General features: G+C 39.7%; 1 protein-coding gene and 2 long non-coding RNA genes across 11 annotated transcripts in view; 2 read left to right on the top strand and 1 right to left on the bottom strand.

Annotated features, from left to right (window-relative positions):
* Nucleotides 1-20,108, top strand: part of LOC138751586 (RNA-binding motif, single-stranded-interacting protein 3) — a 1,523,265-nt gene that overhangs the window by 741,184 nt on the left and 761,973 nt on the right. The window lies entirely within an intron of this gene.
* LOC138753336 (uncharacterized) lies at nucleotides 775-16,661 on the bottom strand. The gene is made up of 4 exons (XR_011351114.1): nucleotides 16,582-16,661; nucleotides 4,491-4,530; nucleotides 2,132-2,214; nucleotides 775-1,181 (listed from the first exon to the last, which is right to left on the bottom strand). It is a non-coding gene; the product is annotated as an uncharacterized lncRNA (long non-coding RNA).
* LOC138753342 (uncharacterized) lies at nucleotides 10,561-18,774 on the top strand. Its single transcript, XR_011351115.1, has 3 exons — nucleotides 10,561-10,639; nucleotides 14,894-14,996; nucleotides 18,491-18,774. It is a non-coding gene; the product is annotated as an uncharacterized lncRNA (long non-coding RNA).

A 20,108-nucleotide genomic window follows, 5' to 3' on the forward strand; every position in this document is an offset into this window, starting at 1 on the left:
AAACCAGCACCTGTAGATTCAGTAAAAGTTTTTGTTTTCCTATGGCGATCAGACTCTTAAACCTCTCTTTGGTACACTTATCATAGAATACTCAGACAGCACGAAAGGACGCCTCCAAATCACTCTTGCAAATCAATTTTTTGCTATGAATTGCTATGAATTTTTTTGTTATTATTATGTATTTTAATTTATATGTGTGCCATGCTTGTTTTCATTATTTGGAGCGTTGAGTATAAGAGAAAGAAAAGGCATGTTAAGACTTTGGTTGGGTTTTACTTGAACTATTGTTTGCAATTCTGGTTGCTCCTTTACTGGGAGGGAATGGAGGCTTTGGAAAGAGTCCCTGAAATTTACGAGTTCATTCCAGGATTAGAAGGTATTAGCTATAAGAAATGGTTGTACAAACTTAGATAGTTTCCTCTTGTGTATCAAAGGCTGAGGGGAGACCAGAGTGTGTGATAAATTTGAGAGGGTGAACTGTCAGAATCTTTTTCCCTAGGTAAAAATGTCAAATACTGTAGGAATGGCTGGGGGTGGGGGGGTGGGGGGAAGAGGGGTTGGTGTTACTGGTGAATGGGATAAAATTTAATGGAGATGAACAAAGGACTATTTTTTACACAGACACTGGCAGGTGTCTGGAATGGGCAACCAAGAGTGGAAGCAGCTACAATAATAATGTTGAAAAGTCTTTTAGAGAGAGACATGAATATGTAAGGAATAGAGAGATATATCAGAATCAGAATCAAAATCACATTTATTTGTTGTTTTGTGCAGCAGTTTTGTGTATTACAGATTCAAAATTTCAAAAATTCCATAAATACAATATTTAAAAATAAATAATGAGAACAAAAAAAGACAAAAAAAAAATTGTATTTGTAGGTTTATTGCCCATTCAGAAGTCTGATGGCAGAGGGGAAGAAGCTGTTTTTGTAATGTTTTTTGTTGCATCTTCAGGCTCCTGTACCTCCTTCCTGATGGTAGCAGTGAGAAAAGGACATGGCCTGGATGGTGAGACTCCTTGATGGTAGAGGCTGTTTTCCTGAGACATCACCTCTTAAAGATGTCCTTAATGGATGGCATTGGCCAAGTTTACAACCCTATGTCGCCTTTTTCTGTACTGTGTATTGGCACCTCCATACCAGACAGTGATTCAACCAATCAGAATGCTCTCCATGGTGCACCTGTAGAAATATGTGAGAGTGATAATGTGGTAAATTGGATCAGCAAATTTGTTGATGACACTAAGTTGGGGGTGTTGTGCACAACAGGGAAGGCTCTCAAAGCTTCTAATGAGATCTGGACCAGTTGGAAAAATGGGCAGAAAAATGACAGAATGGAATGCAGGAAAGTGTGAGGTTTTGCCTTTTGAGAGAATGAACCAAGATAGAACTTGGATGGTAAACAGAAGGGTACTGCGGAGTGCAGAAGAACAGAATGATCTGAGAATACAGATGAATAATTTTTTGAAAGTGATGTCACACGTCAATAGGATTGTAAAGAAAGCTTTTGTCATAATGTCCTTCATAAATCAAAGTACTGAGTATAGGAGTTGGAATGTTTTGGTAAAATTGTATAAGACCTTGGTGAGGCCAAATTTGGAGTTTTGTGTGCAGTTTTGGTCACCTAACTGCAGGAAAGATATCAATAAGATTGAAAGAGTGCAGAGAACATTTATAAGGATGTTGATGAGACTTGAGGAGCCGATTTTTTGAGAAAGGTTCAATAGGTTAGGATTTTATCTGGATTGTTGGAGAATGAGGCGAAATTTGATAGAGGTGCACACAATTATAAGGGCTATAAATAGGATAAATGCAAGCAGGCTTTTTCCATTGAGGTTGGGTGAGAAGAATGAGAGGTTAAAGGTGAAAGCTTAAATGATTATAGGGTATTTCTTCACATAGAGGGTATGAGAGTGCAGAACATGCCACCAGTGGAGATGATGGTGCGGGTTTGATTTTGACACTTAAGATTGGATGGGTACATTGATGGGAGGGATATGGGTGGGCTATGGTCAACTGCAGATCAATGGGACTCAACAGAATAAACCAGCACAGACTAGATGGGCTGAAAGGTCTGTTTCTGTGCTGTAGTGTTCTATGGATCTGAATGGTCCTTTCAAGCTAAGCAGAACCTGTTTCTGTGCTGTAATTTTCTCTGCTTCTATGTTTCTTTTCCAATCTTGTGTATTGCTTTTGATATCCATATTATGAGCTCCTGCATATTGGAGGAACAAAATGTAGATTAGGTGACAAGTTTACAGTTACCTCTGTTCAGTTTCCAAGGTCTATCAGATCTTTTAGTTGCCAGGTATTTGGTTTCTCTAATTGTCTATGGCCTCTTGCACATTACCAGGCATCAAGTGACCTTAAGCCTGGATACACAACAGCCTTCTGAACTTGATTTCCAATTAAACAATTTCAGATTGCCCACTTTTTTCCATTTGCATTGGAACTGTCCATCTATAATATTAACTCAGTCCTATTCTTTCCACTGACATTGCCATTTCTGTAGTGCATTTCTAGCATTCTCCTTTTGGTTTAGGGTCTCAGCAGAAGCTCAATGAACTGCATTGCTCAACATCCTGTTCATATTTGAGGATGACGTGCGTGCTGTCTTCAGGAGAGTGAATTCGAGAAAAGCATCTAGCCCGGATGGAGAAAACTTGGCCGAGTATTAAAAATCTGTGCTTACCAACTTACCAAGATATTCATATATCTCACTCCAGCAGGGCATGATACCCATCTGTTTCAAATAGCCATAGAGCCATAGATCATACCAGTGCCCAAGAAGAGTGATCAGCAAACTCCAAGACCTGGGAGGTAACATCCCACTGTGTAATTGGATCATAGATTTCCTCACCTCCTGGCCATAATCAGTGAAGATTGGTAAGAATTTCTCCTCCACAATCTCCATCAGTACCGGTGCTCCACAGAGCTGTGTTCTTAGTCCCCTGCTCTACTCTCTTTACACCTAAGACTTGCTTGGTACGATACCATCTGCAAATTTGTCGACGATAACACAGTAATGGATTGTATATTGGAAGTGGATGAGTCAGCATGCAGGATGGAGATTGAAAATTTGGCTGAATGGTTCACCAACAACAACCTTGCACTCAATGTCACCAAAATTAAGGAACTGATAGTTGACTTCAGGAAAGGAAAGCCAGAGGTATACAATCCAGTGATCATTGGGGGATCAGAAGTGGAGAGGGTGAGCAAATTTAAGTTCTTGGGAGTCACTATCTCGAAGGATCTTTCCTGAACCCAATACACTAATGGCATTGTGAAGAAAGCATGTCAGTGCCTCTATTTCTTCAGGAGTTTGTGGAGGTTTGAGATCAGAAATCTGGCAAATTTCTACAGATGTATGGTAGTAAGTGTGATGACTGGCTGGTATGGGAACACCAATATCCTTGAACATAAGGCCCTCCAAAAGGTAGTGGACACAGCCCAGGATATAACAGGTAAAACACTCCCTACTACTGAGTAAATCTATAGGGAACACTGCCATTGGAGAGCAGCAGCAATCATCAAAGACCCACACAACTCAGCACATGCTCCATTCTCAATACTGCCATCAGGAAAGAGGTATGGGTGCCATAAGATTCGCACCACCTGATTAAGGAGGAGCTCTTACCCCTCCACCATCAGACTCCTCAATGATAAACTCAATAAATTATTTTAAGGAATCTTACTTCTCCACTTTATTGATTTTCTTTTGTTCTCTCTGTCCTGCACAGTCAGCTTGTTTACATTTGTTATCGGTTTATAGTTCTTTCTTTGTTTACATGTTTACGCTGTGTACATTTTATTTTTTTGTATTACCAATTAGTGGTAATTCTGCCGTGCCCGCAGGAAACAGGAATCTCAAGATTGTATGTGATGTCATGTATGTTCTCTGGCAATAAATCTTAATCTGGCATTTACATGTCTATTTGTTCCTTTGTCTCTGTCTGTCTCTCTCTTTCTCTTTCTATTTCTCTCTCCTCTCGCTTCCTCTTTCTTTCTCTCTCTCTCCTCTCTCTCTTTCTCTCTCACTCTCTCCTCCCTCTCTACAACTTCAAACTAACTTTTTTTGGTATAGAGTGAGCATAAGCAAAGATTTATATTGCTGAGAATGCTTTAAATCTATGGAAACTTTTGCCACTGTCTCCTTGTGATCCGAAAAAATACAGAAAAGGAATCATTTGGCATAGAATTAGAATGACTGTGACACAAGAAAACAAAATATCTGGCATTCCAATAAACAGAATACATCCTTGCAGATTCCAGAAGCATAGTGAATCGAATTCGTTAAAACAGATGGATTGCTATCAGATTGCACCTTTGCTGTCAGATTGGTGTGATTTGTGGTGGTTTCATTAATGTTTTAAAGTCATAAACCTTGTGTTGATTTCCTTTTTTTGTGCCTTCCACTCAGCTATTTCAGATCAGATCATCTTAATCTTCAAGATGATAAAAAAATAATGGGAGAAATAAAACTAATGTCACCTTGCTCTCCTTCAGTTGTGATACATTCTTCTATTTGTTCCTGTGCAGAAAGGAATTATAATTTTTAATCAAAATTTGGACATATGATGATAGACTGTGTTTTGATGTGCTTTAAATCACCAGATTTCCTCCCTTTGTTGAATTCAACAACTTTCTTGTCTTCATGCACCCCCCCCCCCCCCCAAAACCAATACACAAACAACGTCTCCATCACCCACATCCCTATCTTCTCCTGCCCAGTGTTAGAAAAGCCATTTTGCTCGGAATTTGGCAACGATGGCTCAAATCCCGGTGTTTACAAATGGCACTGACATGAATACTTTGCCCCTGATTTGTGGCAGGGTCAGAGGGTACAGATTGTGAGATACCTCACTGCATTTACCAATTTAAATTTGCGACATACTCTTGTTTTTACTGCCCATTTATTTAGTTCTATTGTGGGCCCCAGCTGACTGCTTGATCAAAGACTACAGGTTTAACGTTCATTCTTGCTGAGTGATCTTCAGATATTACTTCTGATCTTCACAGATGACTATCCCCAGTTTAGCAGAAGGGTTACAAAATGTACTTTGGAAAGTAGGGTGTGGCTTCTGTGCCAGAGATCCTGTGGGCTAATCAGAAATCTGAAATTAAAATAGAGAATGCTGGAAATATTTAATAACTCTGGAGAGAGACAAGGAATTGATGTCTCGGATTAAGAAGGAGAAAGGGGTTTTGTAAATAAAGAGACTATCTGTGAAAGTATGGAGCTGGCTAAGATGAGTGCTGAAGTTTTGCCTATCGCAACTGCTCTGTATTGGCAAGAGGATGGAAGGAGACGAAAAGGAGAAAAAGAGGAGAAAATTAGGAATATTCTCAGAAATTAAACACAGCATTTGCTGAAAATCTGAAATAAAAGAGAAAACTAGAAATGCTCTTAAGGTCAGGCAGCATCTGTGAGGGTTAATGTTACAGTTTATGTTAACAAAGTCTGAGTTATCATTATAATTGATATGACTACTTCTTATAGAAACTGGAAAGGTTAGTGTTCCAAAATTGTTGAATTCAATGTTGAATCATATCTCTTGATGGAAAAAGTATGTGTTGTATCTTAAGCTTACATTGGGCTTCATTGTAACAATGTAAAAAGCAACAGAGAAAGGTATGATGGCAATTAAATTGACAGGAAGTTTATAGTCATGCTTGCAGATTGAAAATTTACTCTTTTCCTTCAGAATTGTGGTGTGCAGTTAGCCAGAATTAGACCCACACAAGGTAAAGACTGTACAACAGGCTTTAATCCAAAAAGACTTCCACAGAGCCAGGCTGGCTGTAGCTGCAGTAACTCTGAGTGAGCTTCGGGAGGCTGGCGCTGGCTTATATCCCGGAGGGTGATTGACACCTGACCGGGTGTGGTCCTGACCCCTTACACTCCTGCAGGTACAGAGGTTGCCTCCTGCATTAGGCTGGCGGTAAACTCCTGCAGGTACAAGTGTTGCCCCCTGCAGTAGGCCAGTGGTGTACCACCACAAGAATAGTTGCCCAATTTGCATTTTTCCCCCTGGTGTAGAGAAGACAACACTGTGAACACTAAATTGAAAGACATACAAATTAATCGCTGCTGCATTGGAAGGATGGTGGGAGGAGTGAGCTGAAGGGGCAAGTATTGTATTTCCTGTGATTGCATGGTAAAGCACTGTGAGAATGAGCAATTGTGTGCAAAGGCATTATTAACAGTTTAGACAGCCAGCTTCTGAAATTGTTCACCAGTATTGTCTTGTTAATTTCAGTGGCAGCTCATAATTCTTGTCCTAGAGCAGCTTGTAATGGACGTTAAATGCAGTTTCCCACATCGTCAGACCATGTAAAATAGGCTAAGATTTTGTAGTCTGTGACATCTACAATGATCGCAACTGACAGTGATTGCCACAGATTTGAAGGCACCTGCCCTCAAAGATTGATGAATATCTGTGCCATGCCTTTCTCCTTTCCTGATGTTAATTTTGGACTGACATCCAGCAGCAGTCATCAGTCGTTTATAATCTTCTGCTGTCCTGAGATGGCCAGCCATCAGCCCTTGGGGAACACTGTCTCTCTCAGCATGGCCCAGATGCAAGTTTCAGCTTGGAACCCAGCTTCCAGCATATCAATATGGCAGAATGCAGCCTAAGGGCTATCTCGCACTAGCAGCCAGCTGCACTTTCAAAATGGTTCTGGCAGTGGGTGAGAGCCTGCCTTGAGGCTTACCAGCTGTCAAAATTGTCATTGTATTTCACAACATTCACTATCATTCAGAAGTGGTTTAAAAAGAGAGTATAATGCAAAAAGAAATAAAATATTTTATTTAAATTAAATGCCTAATTAGCCCACATACTCAAAAAAGTGAAAACATGCAAATGAACTCAACTAAATTAAATAAAATGATCACCTTCCTCCCATCTGCCAAATTTTTTTTAGAATAAAGGGATTACTGTATCTACCTGAAACTACAATATTTCGAGCAAATTATTGTCATCTTGGGCTCCATGGTGAGTTCACTCATTCTTTCCTGGAGTATCGGGTTGCACAGGGGGTCAGTTTTGGATAAATGAATCTTCATTTCTATTCCCTCAGTAAAACATCTTACATTTGTCCTTTCCAGCTTGCATTTCGTCTAAACACTCAGTGCAAATAAGAAGATTGATTGCAAACAAAATGAACAATTTCCAAGCCTAACTTGTTTTTTTAAATATTTCCTTTAAATCTTAAAAATTGGTTTTGATACATTTTTCTGCTGTGAATCTATATTGGCTTTCTCCAGTGACTACCTTATTTGTGAACTAATTTTCCACCATTCGTTTCATGGTGTCAAAGTATGAGACTCCCTTGAAGGTTGCCAGTTTTATATTGGTTCATAAAAAGTTAAAATTCTTGTCAATTCAGAAATTCCAAAGTCGATTTATTCTGTGAAGAAGTAGAGCATTCTTGACAGCAACTGCTGATGTCCACATTAATCAACCCATGTGCAAAATCCAGAAATGGCTCTCAGTTTTATAGTTTAATGACAGTCAGGCCTGACATCTTCACCATCATCACAACTACAAGATGTGCACCGTTTAAAAAGTCACCCATTCAAAATGACTCATTTGTTCATTGTCAGTTTATGGAGAAAGTTAACTACTCAGCGTACTAATTCACTGGAGAGATTATAACTGGGAGTTGGCGATCCTTTATGACGGTGGTTGCCTTCTAGAGATAGTCTCATACGGTGTCTTTGATAGGCAGGAGGATCATAACCAAGATAGACTTGTCTAGGTTTGCTGTTTTCTTCAGTCTTCAATGTTCTTGGGTAGTCGAGCTTCCAAAATAGGCTGCGATCCAACAGTCAGTCTACTATCAACAGTACACCTGTAGAAGTTTATTAGAGAATGTGACAACATGCCCACTCTTCTCAGATTTCGTAGAAAGTAGAAATGTTGGTGTTCCTTTACAGTTGCCTTGATGTCCTCCAATATGTGGACTTCTTGGAAGGTAGTAACCCTCATTACCACTGTCCTGTCAATGAAGACAAGCATATGATCCCTCGGCCTCAGCTTCCTAAAGTCCACAATAAGATCCTTGTTTTTGTTGATGATGAGAATGTGTGGTTCTGGCACCACTGAACCAGATTTATGGTAGCCATCATGTATTCTGACTCATTATAATGTGTTAGTCAGCCAACAGTGGTGTCATCAGCAAATTTATAGATTACATTGGAGCCAAACATAACTATGTTGTTATGAGTGGAGAGGGAATATAGAAGGAATTCAGTGTCTCTCTGTTAATGGTCAATGAGGAGGAGATAATGATGCCAATTCTTCATGGGATCTGTTGATGAGGAAGTCAAGGGTCCAGTTGCAAAGGGATGATTGTGGGCCTAGATTCCTAAGTTTGATTATAAGCTCTGCTGGTACGATGGTGTTGAATGCCAAGTTGTAGTTAATAAGCAACAGCGTGGCATCGGTGTTCTTGTGATCCATGTAATCTAAAGTTGGGTGGAGGGCCCATGAGGTAGCATCATTGTTGAGAAGAAAGGTCCTTCCAGTGATAGGTGTTGATTTGCTCCATAACCAACCTCTCAAAACTCTGAACATTGTGGACTTAAGTTCAAAGAGACTGGAGCTGTAGAACAAATAAATTTGGTGTGGTTTAAGTTTGTTAAAAATTCTTTTATGATTTTATATTTCTCTGTATTTATGTAGTAATGTCCAGTTACTCATGCATGGAGTTAAACAAGAAAATCTACAGACGCTGTGATTTTAATTTGTACCAAAATGCCGGAGAAACTCAGTAAGTCATGCAATGACCTTAATGTAGCAAGAATAAAAATAAATGGACATTCCAGGCTTGAGCCCTTCAAGATATGAGCAAAAAAGCAGACAGACATCTGAATAAAATGGTGGGGGAGGAACAGAGGGAGAAGCACAGACCCACAGGCAAGAGTTCATGGGTGGATGGAGATGGATGGGATACACAAGAGAAAAACGCTGGGAAGTGACTGGGGGAGGGGATAGCTCTGTGAATGGAGAGAGAAGGGAGTACAGAGGTGGAGGAAAGGAGACAAAGGGATAAAGAGGAGATGGAGACAGGGGAATGGCATAACTGAAACTGGAAAACTCTGTGTTAATGCCATCTGGTTGGAGAGTGCCTAGACAGAATATTAGGTGTTGCTCCTCCAATTTACGGGTGATCTTGGTTTGCTAGTGCATCAGGCCAGGGACACACATGTCAGCGTGGCAGTGGGGCCATTGGGAGATCCCTGTTATTGATGTGAACAGAGTGAAGGTGCTCAGAGAAGCAATCAACCAGTCTGCATCCAGTCTCTCCGATGTAGATAAGGCCACAACGGGAGCATCTGATGCCGTAGATGACCCCCAACAAAATCACAAGTGAATTGTTTCATCACTTGGAAGGACTGTTTAAGGCCCAAAATGGTAGTAATGGAGGAGGTGCTGGCGCAAGTGTGGTACTTCCTGTGGTCACAAGGGTAGATCAAGGGGGAAACGTGGGAAAGGATGGCTGGATGAGAGATTCACAGAGGGAGAAGTCCCTACGGAAGATCGAGAAAGGAGATGGGAAGATGTGTCTGTGGTGGGATCATATTGGAGATGATGGAAATTGTTGAGAATAATATGTCAGATGTGAAAGCTGGTAGGATGTAGATGAGGACAAGGGGACTTTGTCTTTGTCGTATTTTGGGGCAAAGTGGGCCAGGGTAGATGTGAAATAATAGATGATATGTAAATGAAGCCTGAGTTAATGGTAGTAGAAGGGAAACCACTTTTCTTGACAAAGGAGGCCACCTGGGATGATCTGGAATGGAAAACCTCATCCTGGAGTGTGATGGAATTTAAAGAAAGGAAAAGAATCCTTACAGGAGACAGAATGTGAAGTTGAGGTAATTGTGGGAGTAGGTGGGTTTGTAGAAAATGTCTGTAGAAAGTTTATCTCCAAGATGGAGACAGAGAGATCACAAAAGTGGAGAGTGTTGCCAGAGATGGACCAGGTGAATTTGAGGTCATGGTCAAAGGTGGCAGCAAAGTGGATAAATTTGATGAGGTCATCATAGGTGCATGAGGCAACATGAAAGTACTGTAGTCATCAGTTTAGCTGAGGAAGAATGGATGAGCCTTGCCTGTGTAGGCTTATAGCATGGATTGCTCCATGAAGCCAACAAAAAGGCAGGCATAGCTGGGACCCATGCAGGTACCTTATGACTTGGAGAAAATAGGATGAATCAAAAATGAGTTATTGGAGGTGAGAACAAGTTCTTAAAGGTGGAGGAGGGAGATTAGTTGGGTCTGTTGTTGAAAAAAAAAGGGTTTCAGCATTTTGATATGGAGGTGAATAGAAATTGGACATCCATTGTTGAAGTGATGGAGGCAATGTAAGGTATAGCAGATGCAGGTTGGGAGGGACTGGACCAGGGAGGAATAAATGGAGTTGAGGAAAGATGATACCATTTTGGTGGGCAAGAAGCAAGAGAAACAATGGGTCTTCCGGGACAATTGGGTTTGTGGATCTTGGGTAGAATGTAGAACTGGGCATTGTGGGGTTGGGAACAATGGGAGGAAGATGACTGTAAGTGATGAGGTTAGAGATGGTGCATGAGATGGTAGCTTGATATTCTTTGATGGATTCCTGTTAAAGGGGTAAGTAAAAGGTATTTGGCTTCAGCAAGGAAGAGGTCAGTGCCCAGACCACAACAATGGCACCCTTATCTGCAGTTTTGATGACGAGGTTGGGATTGGAACCAATAGAGTGGAAGGGAGAGCTTTTCAAGGGAGTGAGATTAAAATGTGAGGGGAGTGATGAAGTTGAGATAGTTGATGTTTCAGTGGCAGTTGGAAATATAAAGATCCAGAGCAGGCAGATGACAAGGACAAAGTGTTCAAGGGGAGGAAGAAGGCTTAAGACAGGAGAAGAGGTTTGTCTTGGGCTGTGGAGAATCCTGTTGTGGAAGTAGGCTCGGAAACAGAGCCAACGGAATGGAGTTCACCATTATGACATGCATGGAACTTGTTGCAGTGTGGGTGAAGGGGTGCAAAGGTGAAGGCTCTACTGAGAACAAAATATTCTGTCTCTGAGAGGAGAGAGTTGGAGCAGATCGTAAAGACTAGGCAGGGGTCAGAATGGGGGTCAATTGGGTGGAGGGTGATGTCAAAAGGACTAAGGAGGGGGGGACATAGAGAGTTGGGGAAGTCAGATCATGGAGGTGGTGGTTTGGGGGTACAGAGTTGGGTGAGAGATGAGAGGTTCTGAAAGCTAGGGGTGAGAAGAAATGGGGAGCTCAAAGGATTAGATGGGGTGTGAGTAGGGAGAGGTGTGATGGCAGAGGGAGGAGTAAGGAGTGGTGGTGGTGGGAGGTATGGGGCAATGGGGTCCAGCGGCAGAGGAATTCAAGGCGTCAGCCTTGTGGAAGCTGAGGTTGGTATGGGAACTGGTGTGGGAATTAGCATGGGACCAGAACTGGGTGGTCAGGACCGGAATAAGTACCTGCGTCAACGGATGTGGGTGGCCAGGGCTGGCCAAACAAGGAATTAGTTTGATAATGCAGGCTATGGCTTAACAATTGAAAAACATCTTCTTTTCATAAGGCTTCATATGTTTATGAATCATTTACAATTTACACAAGACAATTTCACTTCAGTTGCCTCAAGACATGTTTACGCTGTATACAAATTCCCTCCCACAATTGCTACTCTAGTGCAATACATAAATGTGCAACTTAGCAGGTCACGTAGCATCCTTTGGAAGTAAAAGGTATCAGGCCTCTCTTTCCCTATCTCTCTGTCCCCTTTCTTTCAGCTCCCCACTCCTTTCCTTCTATTGGAAATCTACCCCTATGAGCCCTTTACTTTCTCCCTCAGTCACCTCAGCTTCTTTCTCCTGTATCCTCCTACCTGTGTCCACTTTTTACCTTTTTACTGTTAGCATGTTTTTTCATTCTTCAGCCCCTTCTACTTCCTCTCTCCTTTCTTCCTTCCCCCAGCTTTTAATTCAAGAATCTACCTGTTTTCCTTATTCCTGCTGAAGGGATTTGGCCTGAAACATTGGTTATCCTTTACTTCCTATGGATATTGAGTGACCTGCTGAGTTTCTCCAGAATTGTGTTTTTACTTCAACCACAGTGTCTGCAGACTTTTTTGTGTTTTATGGCAGATTTTCTTGTTTAACTGCCATTCCAAATCAGTATCCCCTTTTCTTTAATCTCCTCCACGTGGATATTTATCTACCCTTTTCAAATACCTTTGATATTTGCCGTTGACATTACTGTGAAATAAATTTCCTCTTGCCTCCATCTCTGATCCCTTATTCCACTTCCCTCTGTCCTTCTAACTGCTGACTGCTCAATTTCTTTTCCTGACCTCCTTGCTAACTTCATTGGTAACCAAGGCAACCAACTTCTCCCAATTATTGATCCACCAACAGCCTTTACTCCAATACCTGTCTGGCTGAATAAACCTGTACTCATATGTGCCCATTTTTATTCTGTCATAGATAGAAAATCATTTGTGATGAACATCATTCTTAACCTCAGGTAGTTTCTTGACTCTTTCTTATTTTTCATATTTTTGTTACCCTTAGCAATGTCACTTTATAAAAAAAAGTTGCAGTCACCACAAATCAATTCACAACATCTAATTCTATTTCAGTAATGTTTTTCTCTCATCTAAACCACTATTTCTAGATCTTCTGACTGCTTCTCCACCATCCAATCTTGTATAAATGTAAATTTGCTGTAACGAAATAGTGAAGTTATTGACTTCAGTTCCTGCCACAAGCTCTGTTCCTTTTCCACTCATGCCATCCCCCTCCTTATCAACTCTTTGGGGCCAAGTCAGCTGGTCTTTAGAATTGCTGGAGTATTTGACATAGAGAGGAGCTGCTGACCACATATCTGTGCCATACATAAAGTGTCTACTTAAACTCAACAATCTTGTCTTGATTGATTATTTCAATTCACTCACTTTTAAGCTCTGTAAATCTAAGCTCATCCAAACTTTGTGTCTTGAAAGGACAAAAGTGATGAGCCAATAAAGAGTGTGAACAATAAGCTTTATAGATAGAAAAGATTCATTGTTTTTCAGTGAATTATTGAATTAGTTAAGGGTGCTATAAATATTCACCATTTCACTGTGATACCAAAGCATTCCTGGCTCCTATTGTGTGGTCAATGCCTTCCGCAGGTAAAAATGACAAAATAAGTTAAATTAAGACTATGAGTAAAGATTATTCAAATTAACTGTGAATTTTATTTGCTACAAACTAAAAAAATCGTTACATCCCACAAAGTAATTCAAAACAATAAATGTAAAAGTCTAACCAATTGTCATGGTATTAAAGGGAAAATTTACTGTGTTGGACCTGACCCACACTAGGAACAACTCATAGTTTTGAGTTCACATATAAAATAAACTCTCTAATTCCCTTTTAATTTGAGTCAACAAAAGGAAAAAGGGCAGATCTTTTCCAAGTGGCATTTCCCAGTTTCACAGCACACAGACCAAGAATGATCTCTTCTTCAATCTCTTCTTATTGTTACATTTCTTCTTCTGTACAGTACAGTATTGCAATGAACTCTCAATGCACAGCTTTTTTTCAGGAAGCAATTTAATTGTGATAATGTCAATTTTCCTAATAATTTGGAATTCTTAAACAGTAGTTTTGTTATATTAGGCCATTATACTTCACTTATCTCTTCCTTTGCTTTTAGCTGTTTGGTTGATTAAAGCTCATTGGATACCAATCTTACATTTGTAAGACAACTGTCTCAAAGATTACTGTGTATGGATTCGTTGCCCTGTATTGAGCTGGAAAAAACTTACTAAAGTATTTTCATGCTACTGTTCTGAGACATTTAAACAGATCTGTTTCGTTTGTCCCGAATCTTAATCCTTATTCTGCAAACACAGGTCAAAATGCATTCTGTTTGCCTTACAGTTACGTCCCAATTTGAGGAATGTGCCATGATTTAGTTTTGTGCAATGGTACAGTCAAAGAGACAAAACTCTAGTTATTTAAGGGATATTTGGTCTCGGTGATGAAAAATCATTGTTCTGTGCAAACATGAGCAAGACATTTTGTATAGAAGGAGAGAAACAAAGGCATTCTTTTCTGTTGTTATGAATGCTTAACGACTGCTCATCATCATTTTGGGACCCCTATGATTTTTTTTGCTCTCAGTGTTGAAGTTCCTTGTGCAAGGCCACATGATTAATCTCAACCACTGAGAGCATCATTCATTTCTCATGGTCATCTGGATGGAAGCATTTTCCAACAAGTATTTGAGCAATAGTCAAAAGCAAGAATTATTTTTTAATTTAAAATTTAAATTTAAAATTAGGCATACAGCATGGTAACAGGCTATTTTGACCCATGCTGCCCAGTATACACCCAATTAACATTCACCCCCGGTACATTTCGAACAGTGGGAGGAAACAGGAGCCCCTGGGGAAACCCCACGCAGACATGGAGAGAATATACAAAATTCTTACAGACAGTGCAGAACTCGAACCCAGGTCCTGATTACGTAAAGGTATTGCGCTAACCATTATGCCAATCATGCCACCAAACTCCTGCTATTTTTCCCCATCTGCTTACCTCCAGTGAACAAGTCAAAATGGTTAATTTTGTTTGCAAGCAACTAATTTAGTGTAGATCAAGGATTGAACCTCTGAATTTTCTAGCCCATGTATATATTTTTACATTCATATAATGAAAGCGTCCACTGAGCTGTTGAGGAAATGAAGTGATTTGCTTATTTTTATCATGTCAAAGATTCTGTCCTTCAAGGAATTTAATAGTAAATTGTGTCCAAAAAGAGCTATATTACAACTGGAAAATTAGGAATGTCTTTCTTCACTCTTTTTCCACCATTTGACATTTACTGTTCTTGGTGGAAGGGCAGAGAATTCAAGAAGGTGAAGTCAGTATTTTGACTGACAGAGGAACAAACGGCACTGTGTGTATGGATACAATTTCCTGCTGAAATTCCAAAAGAACCTGGTGAGTTGCCAAACAAAGTTGGGCCATGCCATTAAATGCCTTTTTTTTAAAAAAAAGGAAGAAAGTATTGGTTTCTTTTGTCTTTGCTGAAACTGGTATTTAGTTTGCCCAGAAAATGCTCCAGAAGTTATCTTCTCTGCTGGAGTGACACAGGCAGAACAATGGCATAAAGCGTCCAGTGGCAGTTGTCTGTGATGTAATTGCTGAGATTCAATCAATGACTGTGCCTTCCGGCATTCAGTTAAAAGAAAATGCAAAGCATGCTAATGACTCCCTCCCACCCTCAGAGGAAGGGTGTCCTGGTGAGATTTAGCAGCTGTATCCAGCAGCCAAGCCAAGAACTAATCAGACTCATGATTATGACCATGTGCTCAATCTTGCAACCATCTGGCATGGACATTAATTGTACGACTTGCAATGGGATTGAAATCATTTTCCTTTTTGACCCAAGCCAGCCCATGCTTGTCATCTCATCATGTCATGCCACTTTCCAGTGGAATTCAATGGCCAACATAAAAACCTATGCTTTTGTTAAAACGGTACTGCAAGGTCATAAGGTCATTGAACATGTTCCAGGTTCTTGGAGCATGGTCACTTGCTGTCCCTGAGCACATGTTTGCAGGGGATCTGACTCCTGGATGATACCTTATTTTTGTTTCCCTCACATTATCTCCTGCAGTATCTGCAAAATTTGGTTCACACTTTCCCATGTTGTATCATCCTTTATTATTTCACATCCGTTACATGATGCCTCTCCCCTCAAGCTCCATTTACAGCACACTTCACTTTCAACAATGCAGTTAGTTTTCAGCATTACAGGGTAGCTTAATCTAGATTTTCTTTAACACTTAATATTGATGAAGGATGAAAATTTGTCAGTAAAAAAAGAAAGATATGAGTGAAAGGCATTTCTAAATTTCAAGACCTGCAAGTTATGTGCAGTGATGCAGCAAAAACTACTGTGTAGGTGACAGTTAAGTTTATTCCATATTGAGTAAACATTTAATTTTCAGATGCTGATCAAAACCTTCTCCTTGTTAAAGAACTGCACATTGCACCTCAAATCTACCCTCTAATTTTCGTTAGATTTTGACCAAATGTGAAATGGCTATTGCTATTCTTTCCTCAGAATGTCTTCTGTTTATGAGAAAAAAAACATTTGTGAAGATCTCTGAAGTTCTGCCTGTTATCCTTCAGATGAAGATAACAGTATTGACAGCCAATCTTGAATATTGAGTGACATACAAAGTAAATTAAGACTCATCCAAAATTTAACGTTTCCGGTTCATATGGGGAAGAATAAAAAAATTAATTGTATTCTTTGAAGGTGAAACCATTAATATATCATGGATAAAGTTAACTGACAAAATCTGGAAAGAATAAATGGCATGTCAGAAGAGTTGACATTTAGAACAAAGAACACTACAGCACCGTACAGGCCATCAATGTTGTGCCCATCCATATATTCCTTCCCAAAAAAATGTACAAAACTCTTCCTGCCTCGTAACCCTCTATTTTCCTTTCATCCACGTGCCTGTCTAAGAGTCTCTTAAATCCACAAAGGGCATAGCATGATTCCTCATACCTTCTGAAGAATAATGAGGATTATTTTTTACTCTGTGGCGTTCTGAGGAGCTGAAGTAAATCACAGCCACCACACAGAGGGTCGTTAATGACTGTTTTTATTCAAATTCAGCGCGCCCCTTTAAGGGCAACATGAGCTCAGTTACCTGGTGCACTGTGACGTCATAATCGCTGCCCAGGGCGCGCGCTGGAAGGGATGCTGGAGTCAGAGAGAAACCCCTGACGACGCCATCTCCTAATGGCTGCCCCGCCACGTGGCGATACAAGTGGGGCCGGTTCGACATGAGGCTGTGCGCCGCCACACAACCCATTCTTTTCCTTAGTTAAAGCAGCTTTTCTCTCCAAAGCCTGTAGTTTAACCTTCAACCTCTTTCCCCATCCCTCACCCTTAAATCTAATATTCTTCAAAATCTTTATCAACTCTGTCCACTTGCTTCATAACGATCTGTCCTTCACCATCTTTTTCATTGATCACCAACTTCCTTCACATTTCCTATTACCCTTTAGTTCTATTGTCCCTCTTGCATGGTATCATTGATATGTTCATGGTTTCTTGAGTCATTTCTTTCTCAGATGTCAGCTCTGTCTCAGTTTCAACTGCAGTTTTTCTTGTAACATTGGAACTGTTGTTAAAATAAAGATCTTTTGATCTATCTGTGAGTAGTATGATCTTCATTTCCATGCCCAATACTGAATTTAAAGTGTGGCCCTTTGCCTGTGCTCGGGTGCTGAGATTAATAGATCTAACAACTTAGGGCCTGGTAAACTGAAAAGCAATGAATACAGGATTTGATCAAACGTGAAATCAAGAGGCTTCATATCTCTGATACAAATTTATTTTGCTCTGACAGCAATGTACCAGATGATCAAACAAACATTTTATTTTTGCTGATGTAAAGCTGCAACCAAGTGATTGTATGTTCAAGGTGAAGCAACAGTTGAAAAGCTTTTAAGAAGGTTGTCAAGATCACCTGGAGCAAGGAAAAAATGATATGTTGTTGTTCACGTGTATTTTGGGATATGTTGCACATGCATATGTGGGTGAAGGGACACCTGAAAAATGGGTGCGTAATATTTCAATATTTATGGTCATGAGAGCATTCTGAGAGCATTTCAGTCTGGTTTTATTAAAATACATTTTTTTAACATTAGTAATATAGAAAAGGAATCTATTTTAATGTCTTGGCTTGTCTTCAATTGCATACCCATTTTACCTCCAAAATCTTCCCCAGCCATCCATTCCTCTGAATGCCCAAATGCTCCTCTGATAATGATTTGCCACACATCATTTCCACCACTCCTCTCTGTATCTTCACTTCATCACACATCTCCATGATAGCAAGTGTTCCCTTATGTAATTCGAATAATGCAGACGGACCTGTGACTCAATATTATCTCAGTCTGTTTAAATAAGGTTCTACATGAAACTTTTACAGTTCCTTTTTTCCATCAAAAATACATTTCTTCATTTTTCTGTCCATGGACTTATTGCAGTCATAGGCTCTGATTGGTCACTTGTCCAATTCCTATCTGAACTATGGAGTTAACCTAAAGAAAAATGCAGAACTATAATAATCACTTTTTTTGTTGCAATAATCTGAAGAGAGCACCAGGAGTGGCCAGAAGTTAAGTCAGAGATCTCGAGGTCGAAGTGCTGGTGATCTGTTAAAATGCAGGGTCAGTAGGTCTGAAATTCCAGGCTTAATGATAGAAGTCTTATCATGAAGCATCTGAAAATTTCCACAAGATTACTATTTAAATTGGATACCATGAAAATCTCCATGAAATTTTTTAAAACTCTTCTCAATGATCATTCTAAACTTTTTAAATGAAGGAACAAATGACTTTAGCTTATTTTGCACCTTTTTTAAAGCAGTTTCCACAGCAAATTGTTTTTTTTGTATTAACAGGGACAGAGACAAAATGCAAACATGTATCCAAATCCTTCCAGCAGCATGAAGATAAACAACCAATTGATCTATGTTAGCTTGTGCTTCACTGCTGATCAGGGCAACAGAAAACATTAGAGAAAAGGAGGCATTTTTGTTAATTTAAGAGGCAGTGGGATGTGAGTTTCATATCTCATTCAAGTCTTAAAATGGGACACGAAATAACAAATTTCTAATCAAAGATGCTACCACCAGGATAAAATGTTGCCCAAAATATTAATATACATCTGATAACTATGTCTTTGTATGTATCTAAGCAGTAAAAGTGTGTGTGAACTTGCCTTTTTCTTCCTGAGCATAGATACCTGTTTGTGTATTTGGAATCTGTGCATGTAATCCAACAAACTGCAGATGATTTTGCAGCCAGTTAAGAGATTTGAGTTTTCCAAGCTTGCACTAAAATGTTTTAACAAGTGGCTGAATAAAAATATGCAGGAGCTTTGAAACTTTATACAGATTGACGCATGACGGGTTAGCACGGTTTAACTTTTTTCTGGAATTCAAAGCAGGTTTTCAAGGTTTTTGCTTTGGAAGGGATCTTTAAAACACCACAGCTGCTTGGAACCAGATAAGGAGAGCTTAATTTTTTATATCCTTTGAAGGGGTTTCAATTATTAAAAAAAAACATTTCATTTCTTTCAATTTAAAGGTTGTATATAATCTGTTGAATGCTGGTTATGCTGACTGTTTGGAGGCTTCTAGCGAAGTCACTCAGCCAACTTTCTTACAGTTGGGCGTGACATGTTCCCCTCTGTTTTTCCCGAGCAGAACTTCATAAACAAAGTAATCAATAGGAAAAGTTCTGAATTTACAATTGAATAATATTTGAGACTTTTTAATTATATAGATATATTGTTACATTGGAAGCTGAAAACTTGATGTCAGCTGCTGATCAGAGAGAATAAAATCTAGGCGACTGATGGCATTGCTCATGTTTGCATTAATGAGAGATCGAGCCAAAATTCAGAATCCCAATACCATTTTTTTTCCTGTTCTTTTTCAAAGGGATCTAGTACAAATCTTTGAGTTAGGCATTACATTTTTCATTTGTTCTGTGCTCCAGTTTTTCATTCAAGTGAAATAGGAATCTACATAGAACATTCCTAAAATGCATTTGCATTTGTTGATCTTCCATAATATAGAAAATCAACCTTCAATATACTTTAACTTTAAAGTACCATTTAAGTGCAGTCAATAGGGGTTAGTCAACGTGGCTTTGTGCGTGATAGGTCATGTCTCAACCTGATAGGCTTTTTTAAGGTTACCAGCAAAGTTGACAAAGGAAAGACTATGAACATTTTCTTCATGGACTTTAGTAAGGTTTTTGACAAGGTCCCTCATGGGTGGTGAGACAAGAATGTTCAGTTGCTTCACATCCAGGATCAGGTCTTGTGAGAGAAGCCAGAGAGGGGTAGTAGAGGATTGCCTCTCTGACTGTAAACTTGTGATGAGTGGTGTGGCTCAAGGATTTGTGCTGGGTCCATTGTTGGCTTTCATCTAATGCAACGATCTAGATGCTAATGTGATAAATTAGATCAACAAATTTGCAGATGGCACTAAGATTAGGGGTGTAGTAAAC

Source organism: Narcine bancroftii, chromosome 1 (assembly GCF_036971445.1).
Source record: "Narcine bancroftii isolate sNarBan1 chromosome 1, sNarBan1.hap1, whole genome shotgun sequence".
Taxonomy (NCBI): domain Eukaryota; kingdom Metazoa; phylum Chordata; class Chondrichthyes; order Torpediniformes; family Narcinidae; genus Narcine; species Narcine bancroftii.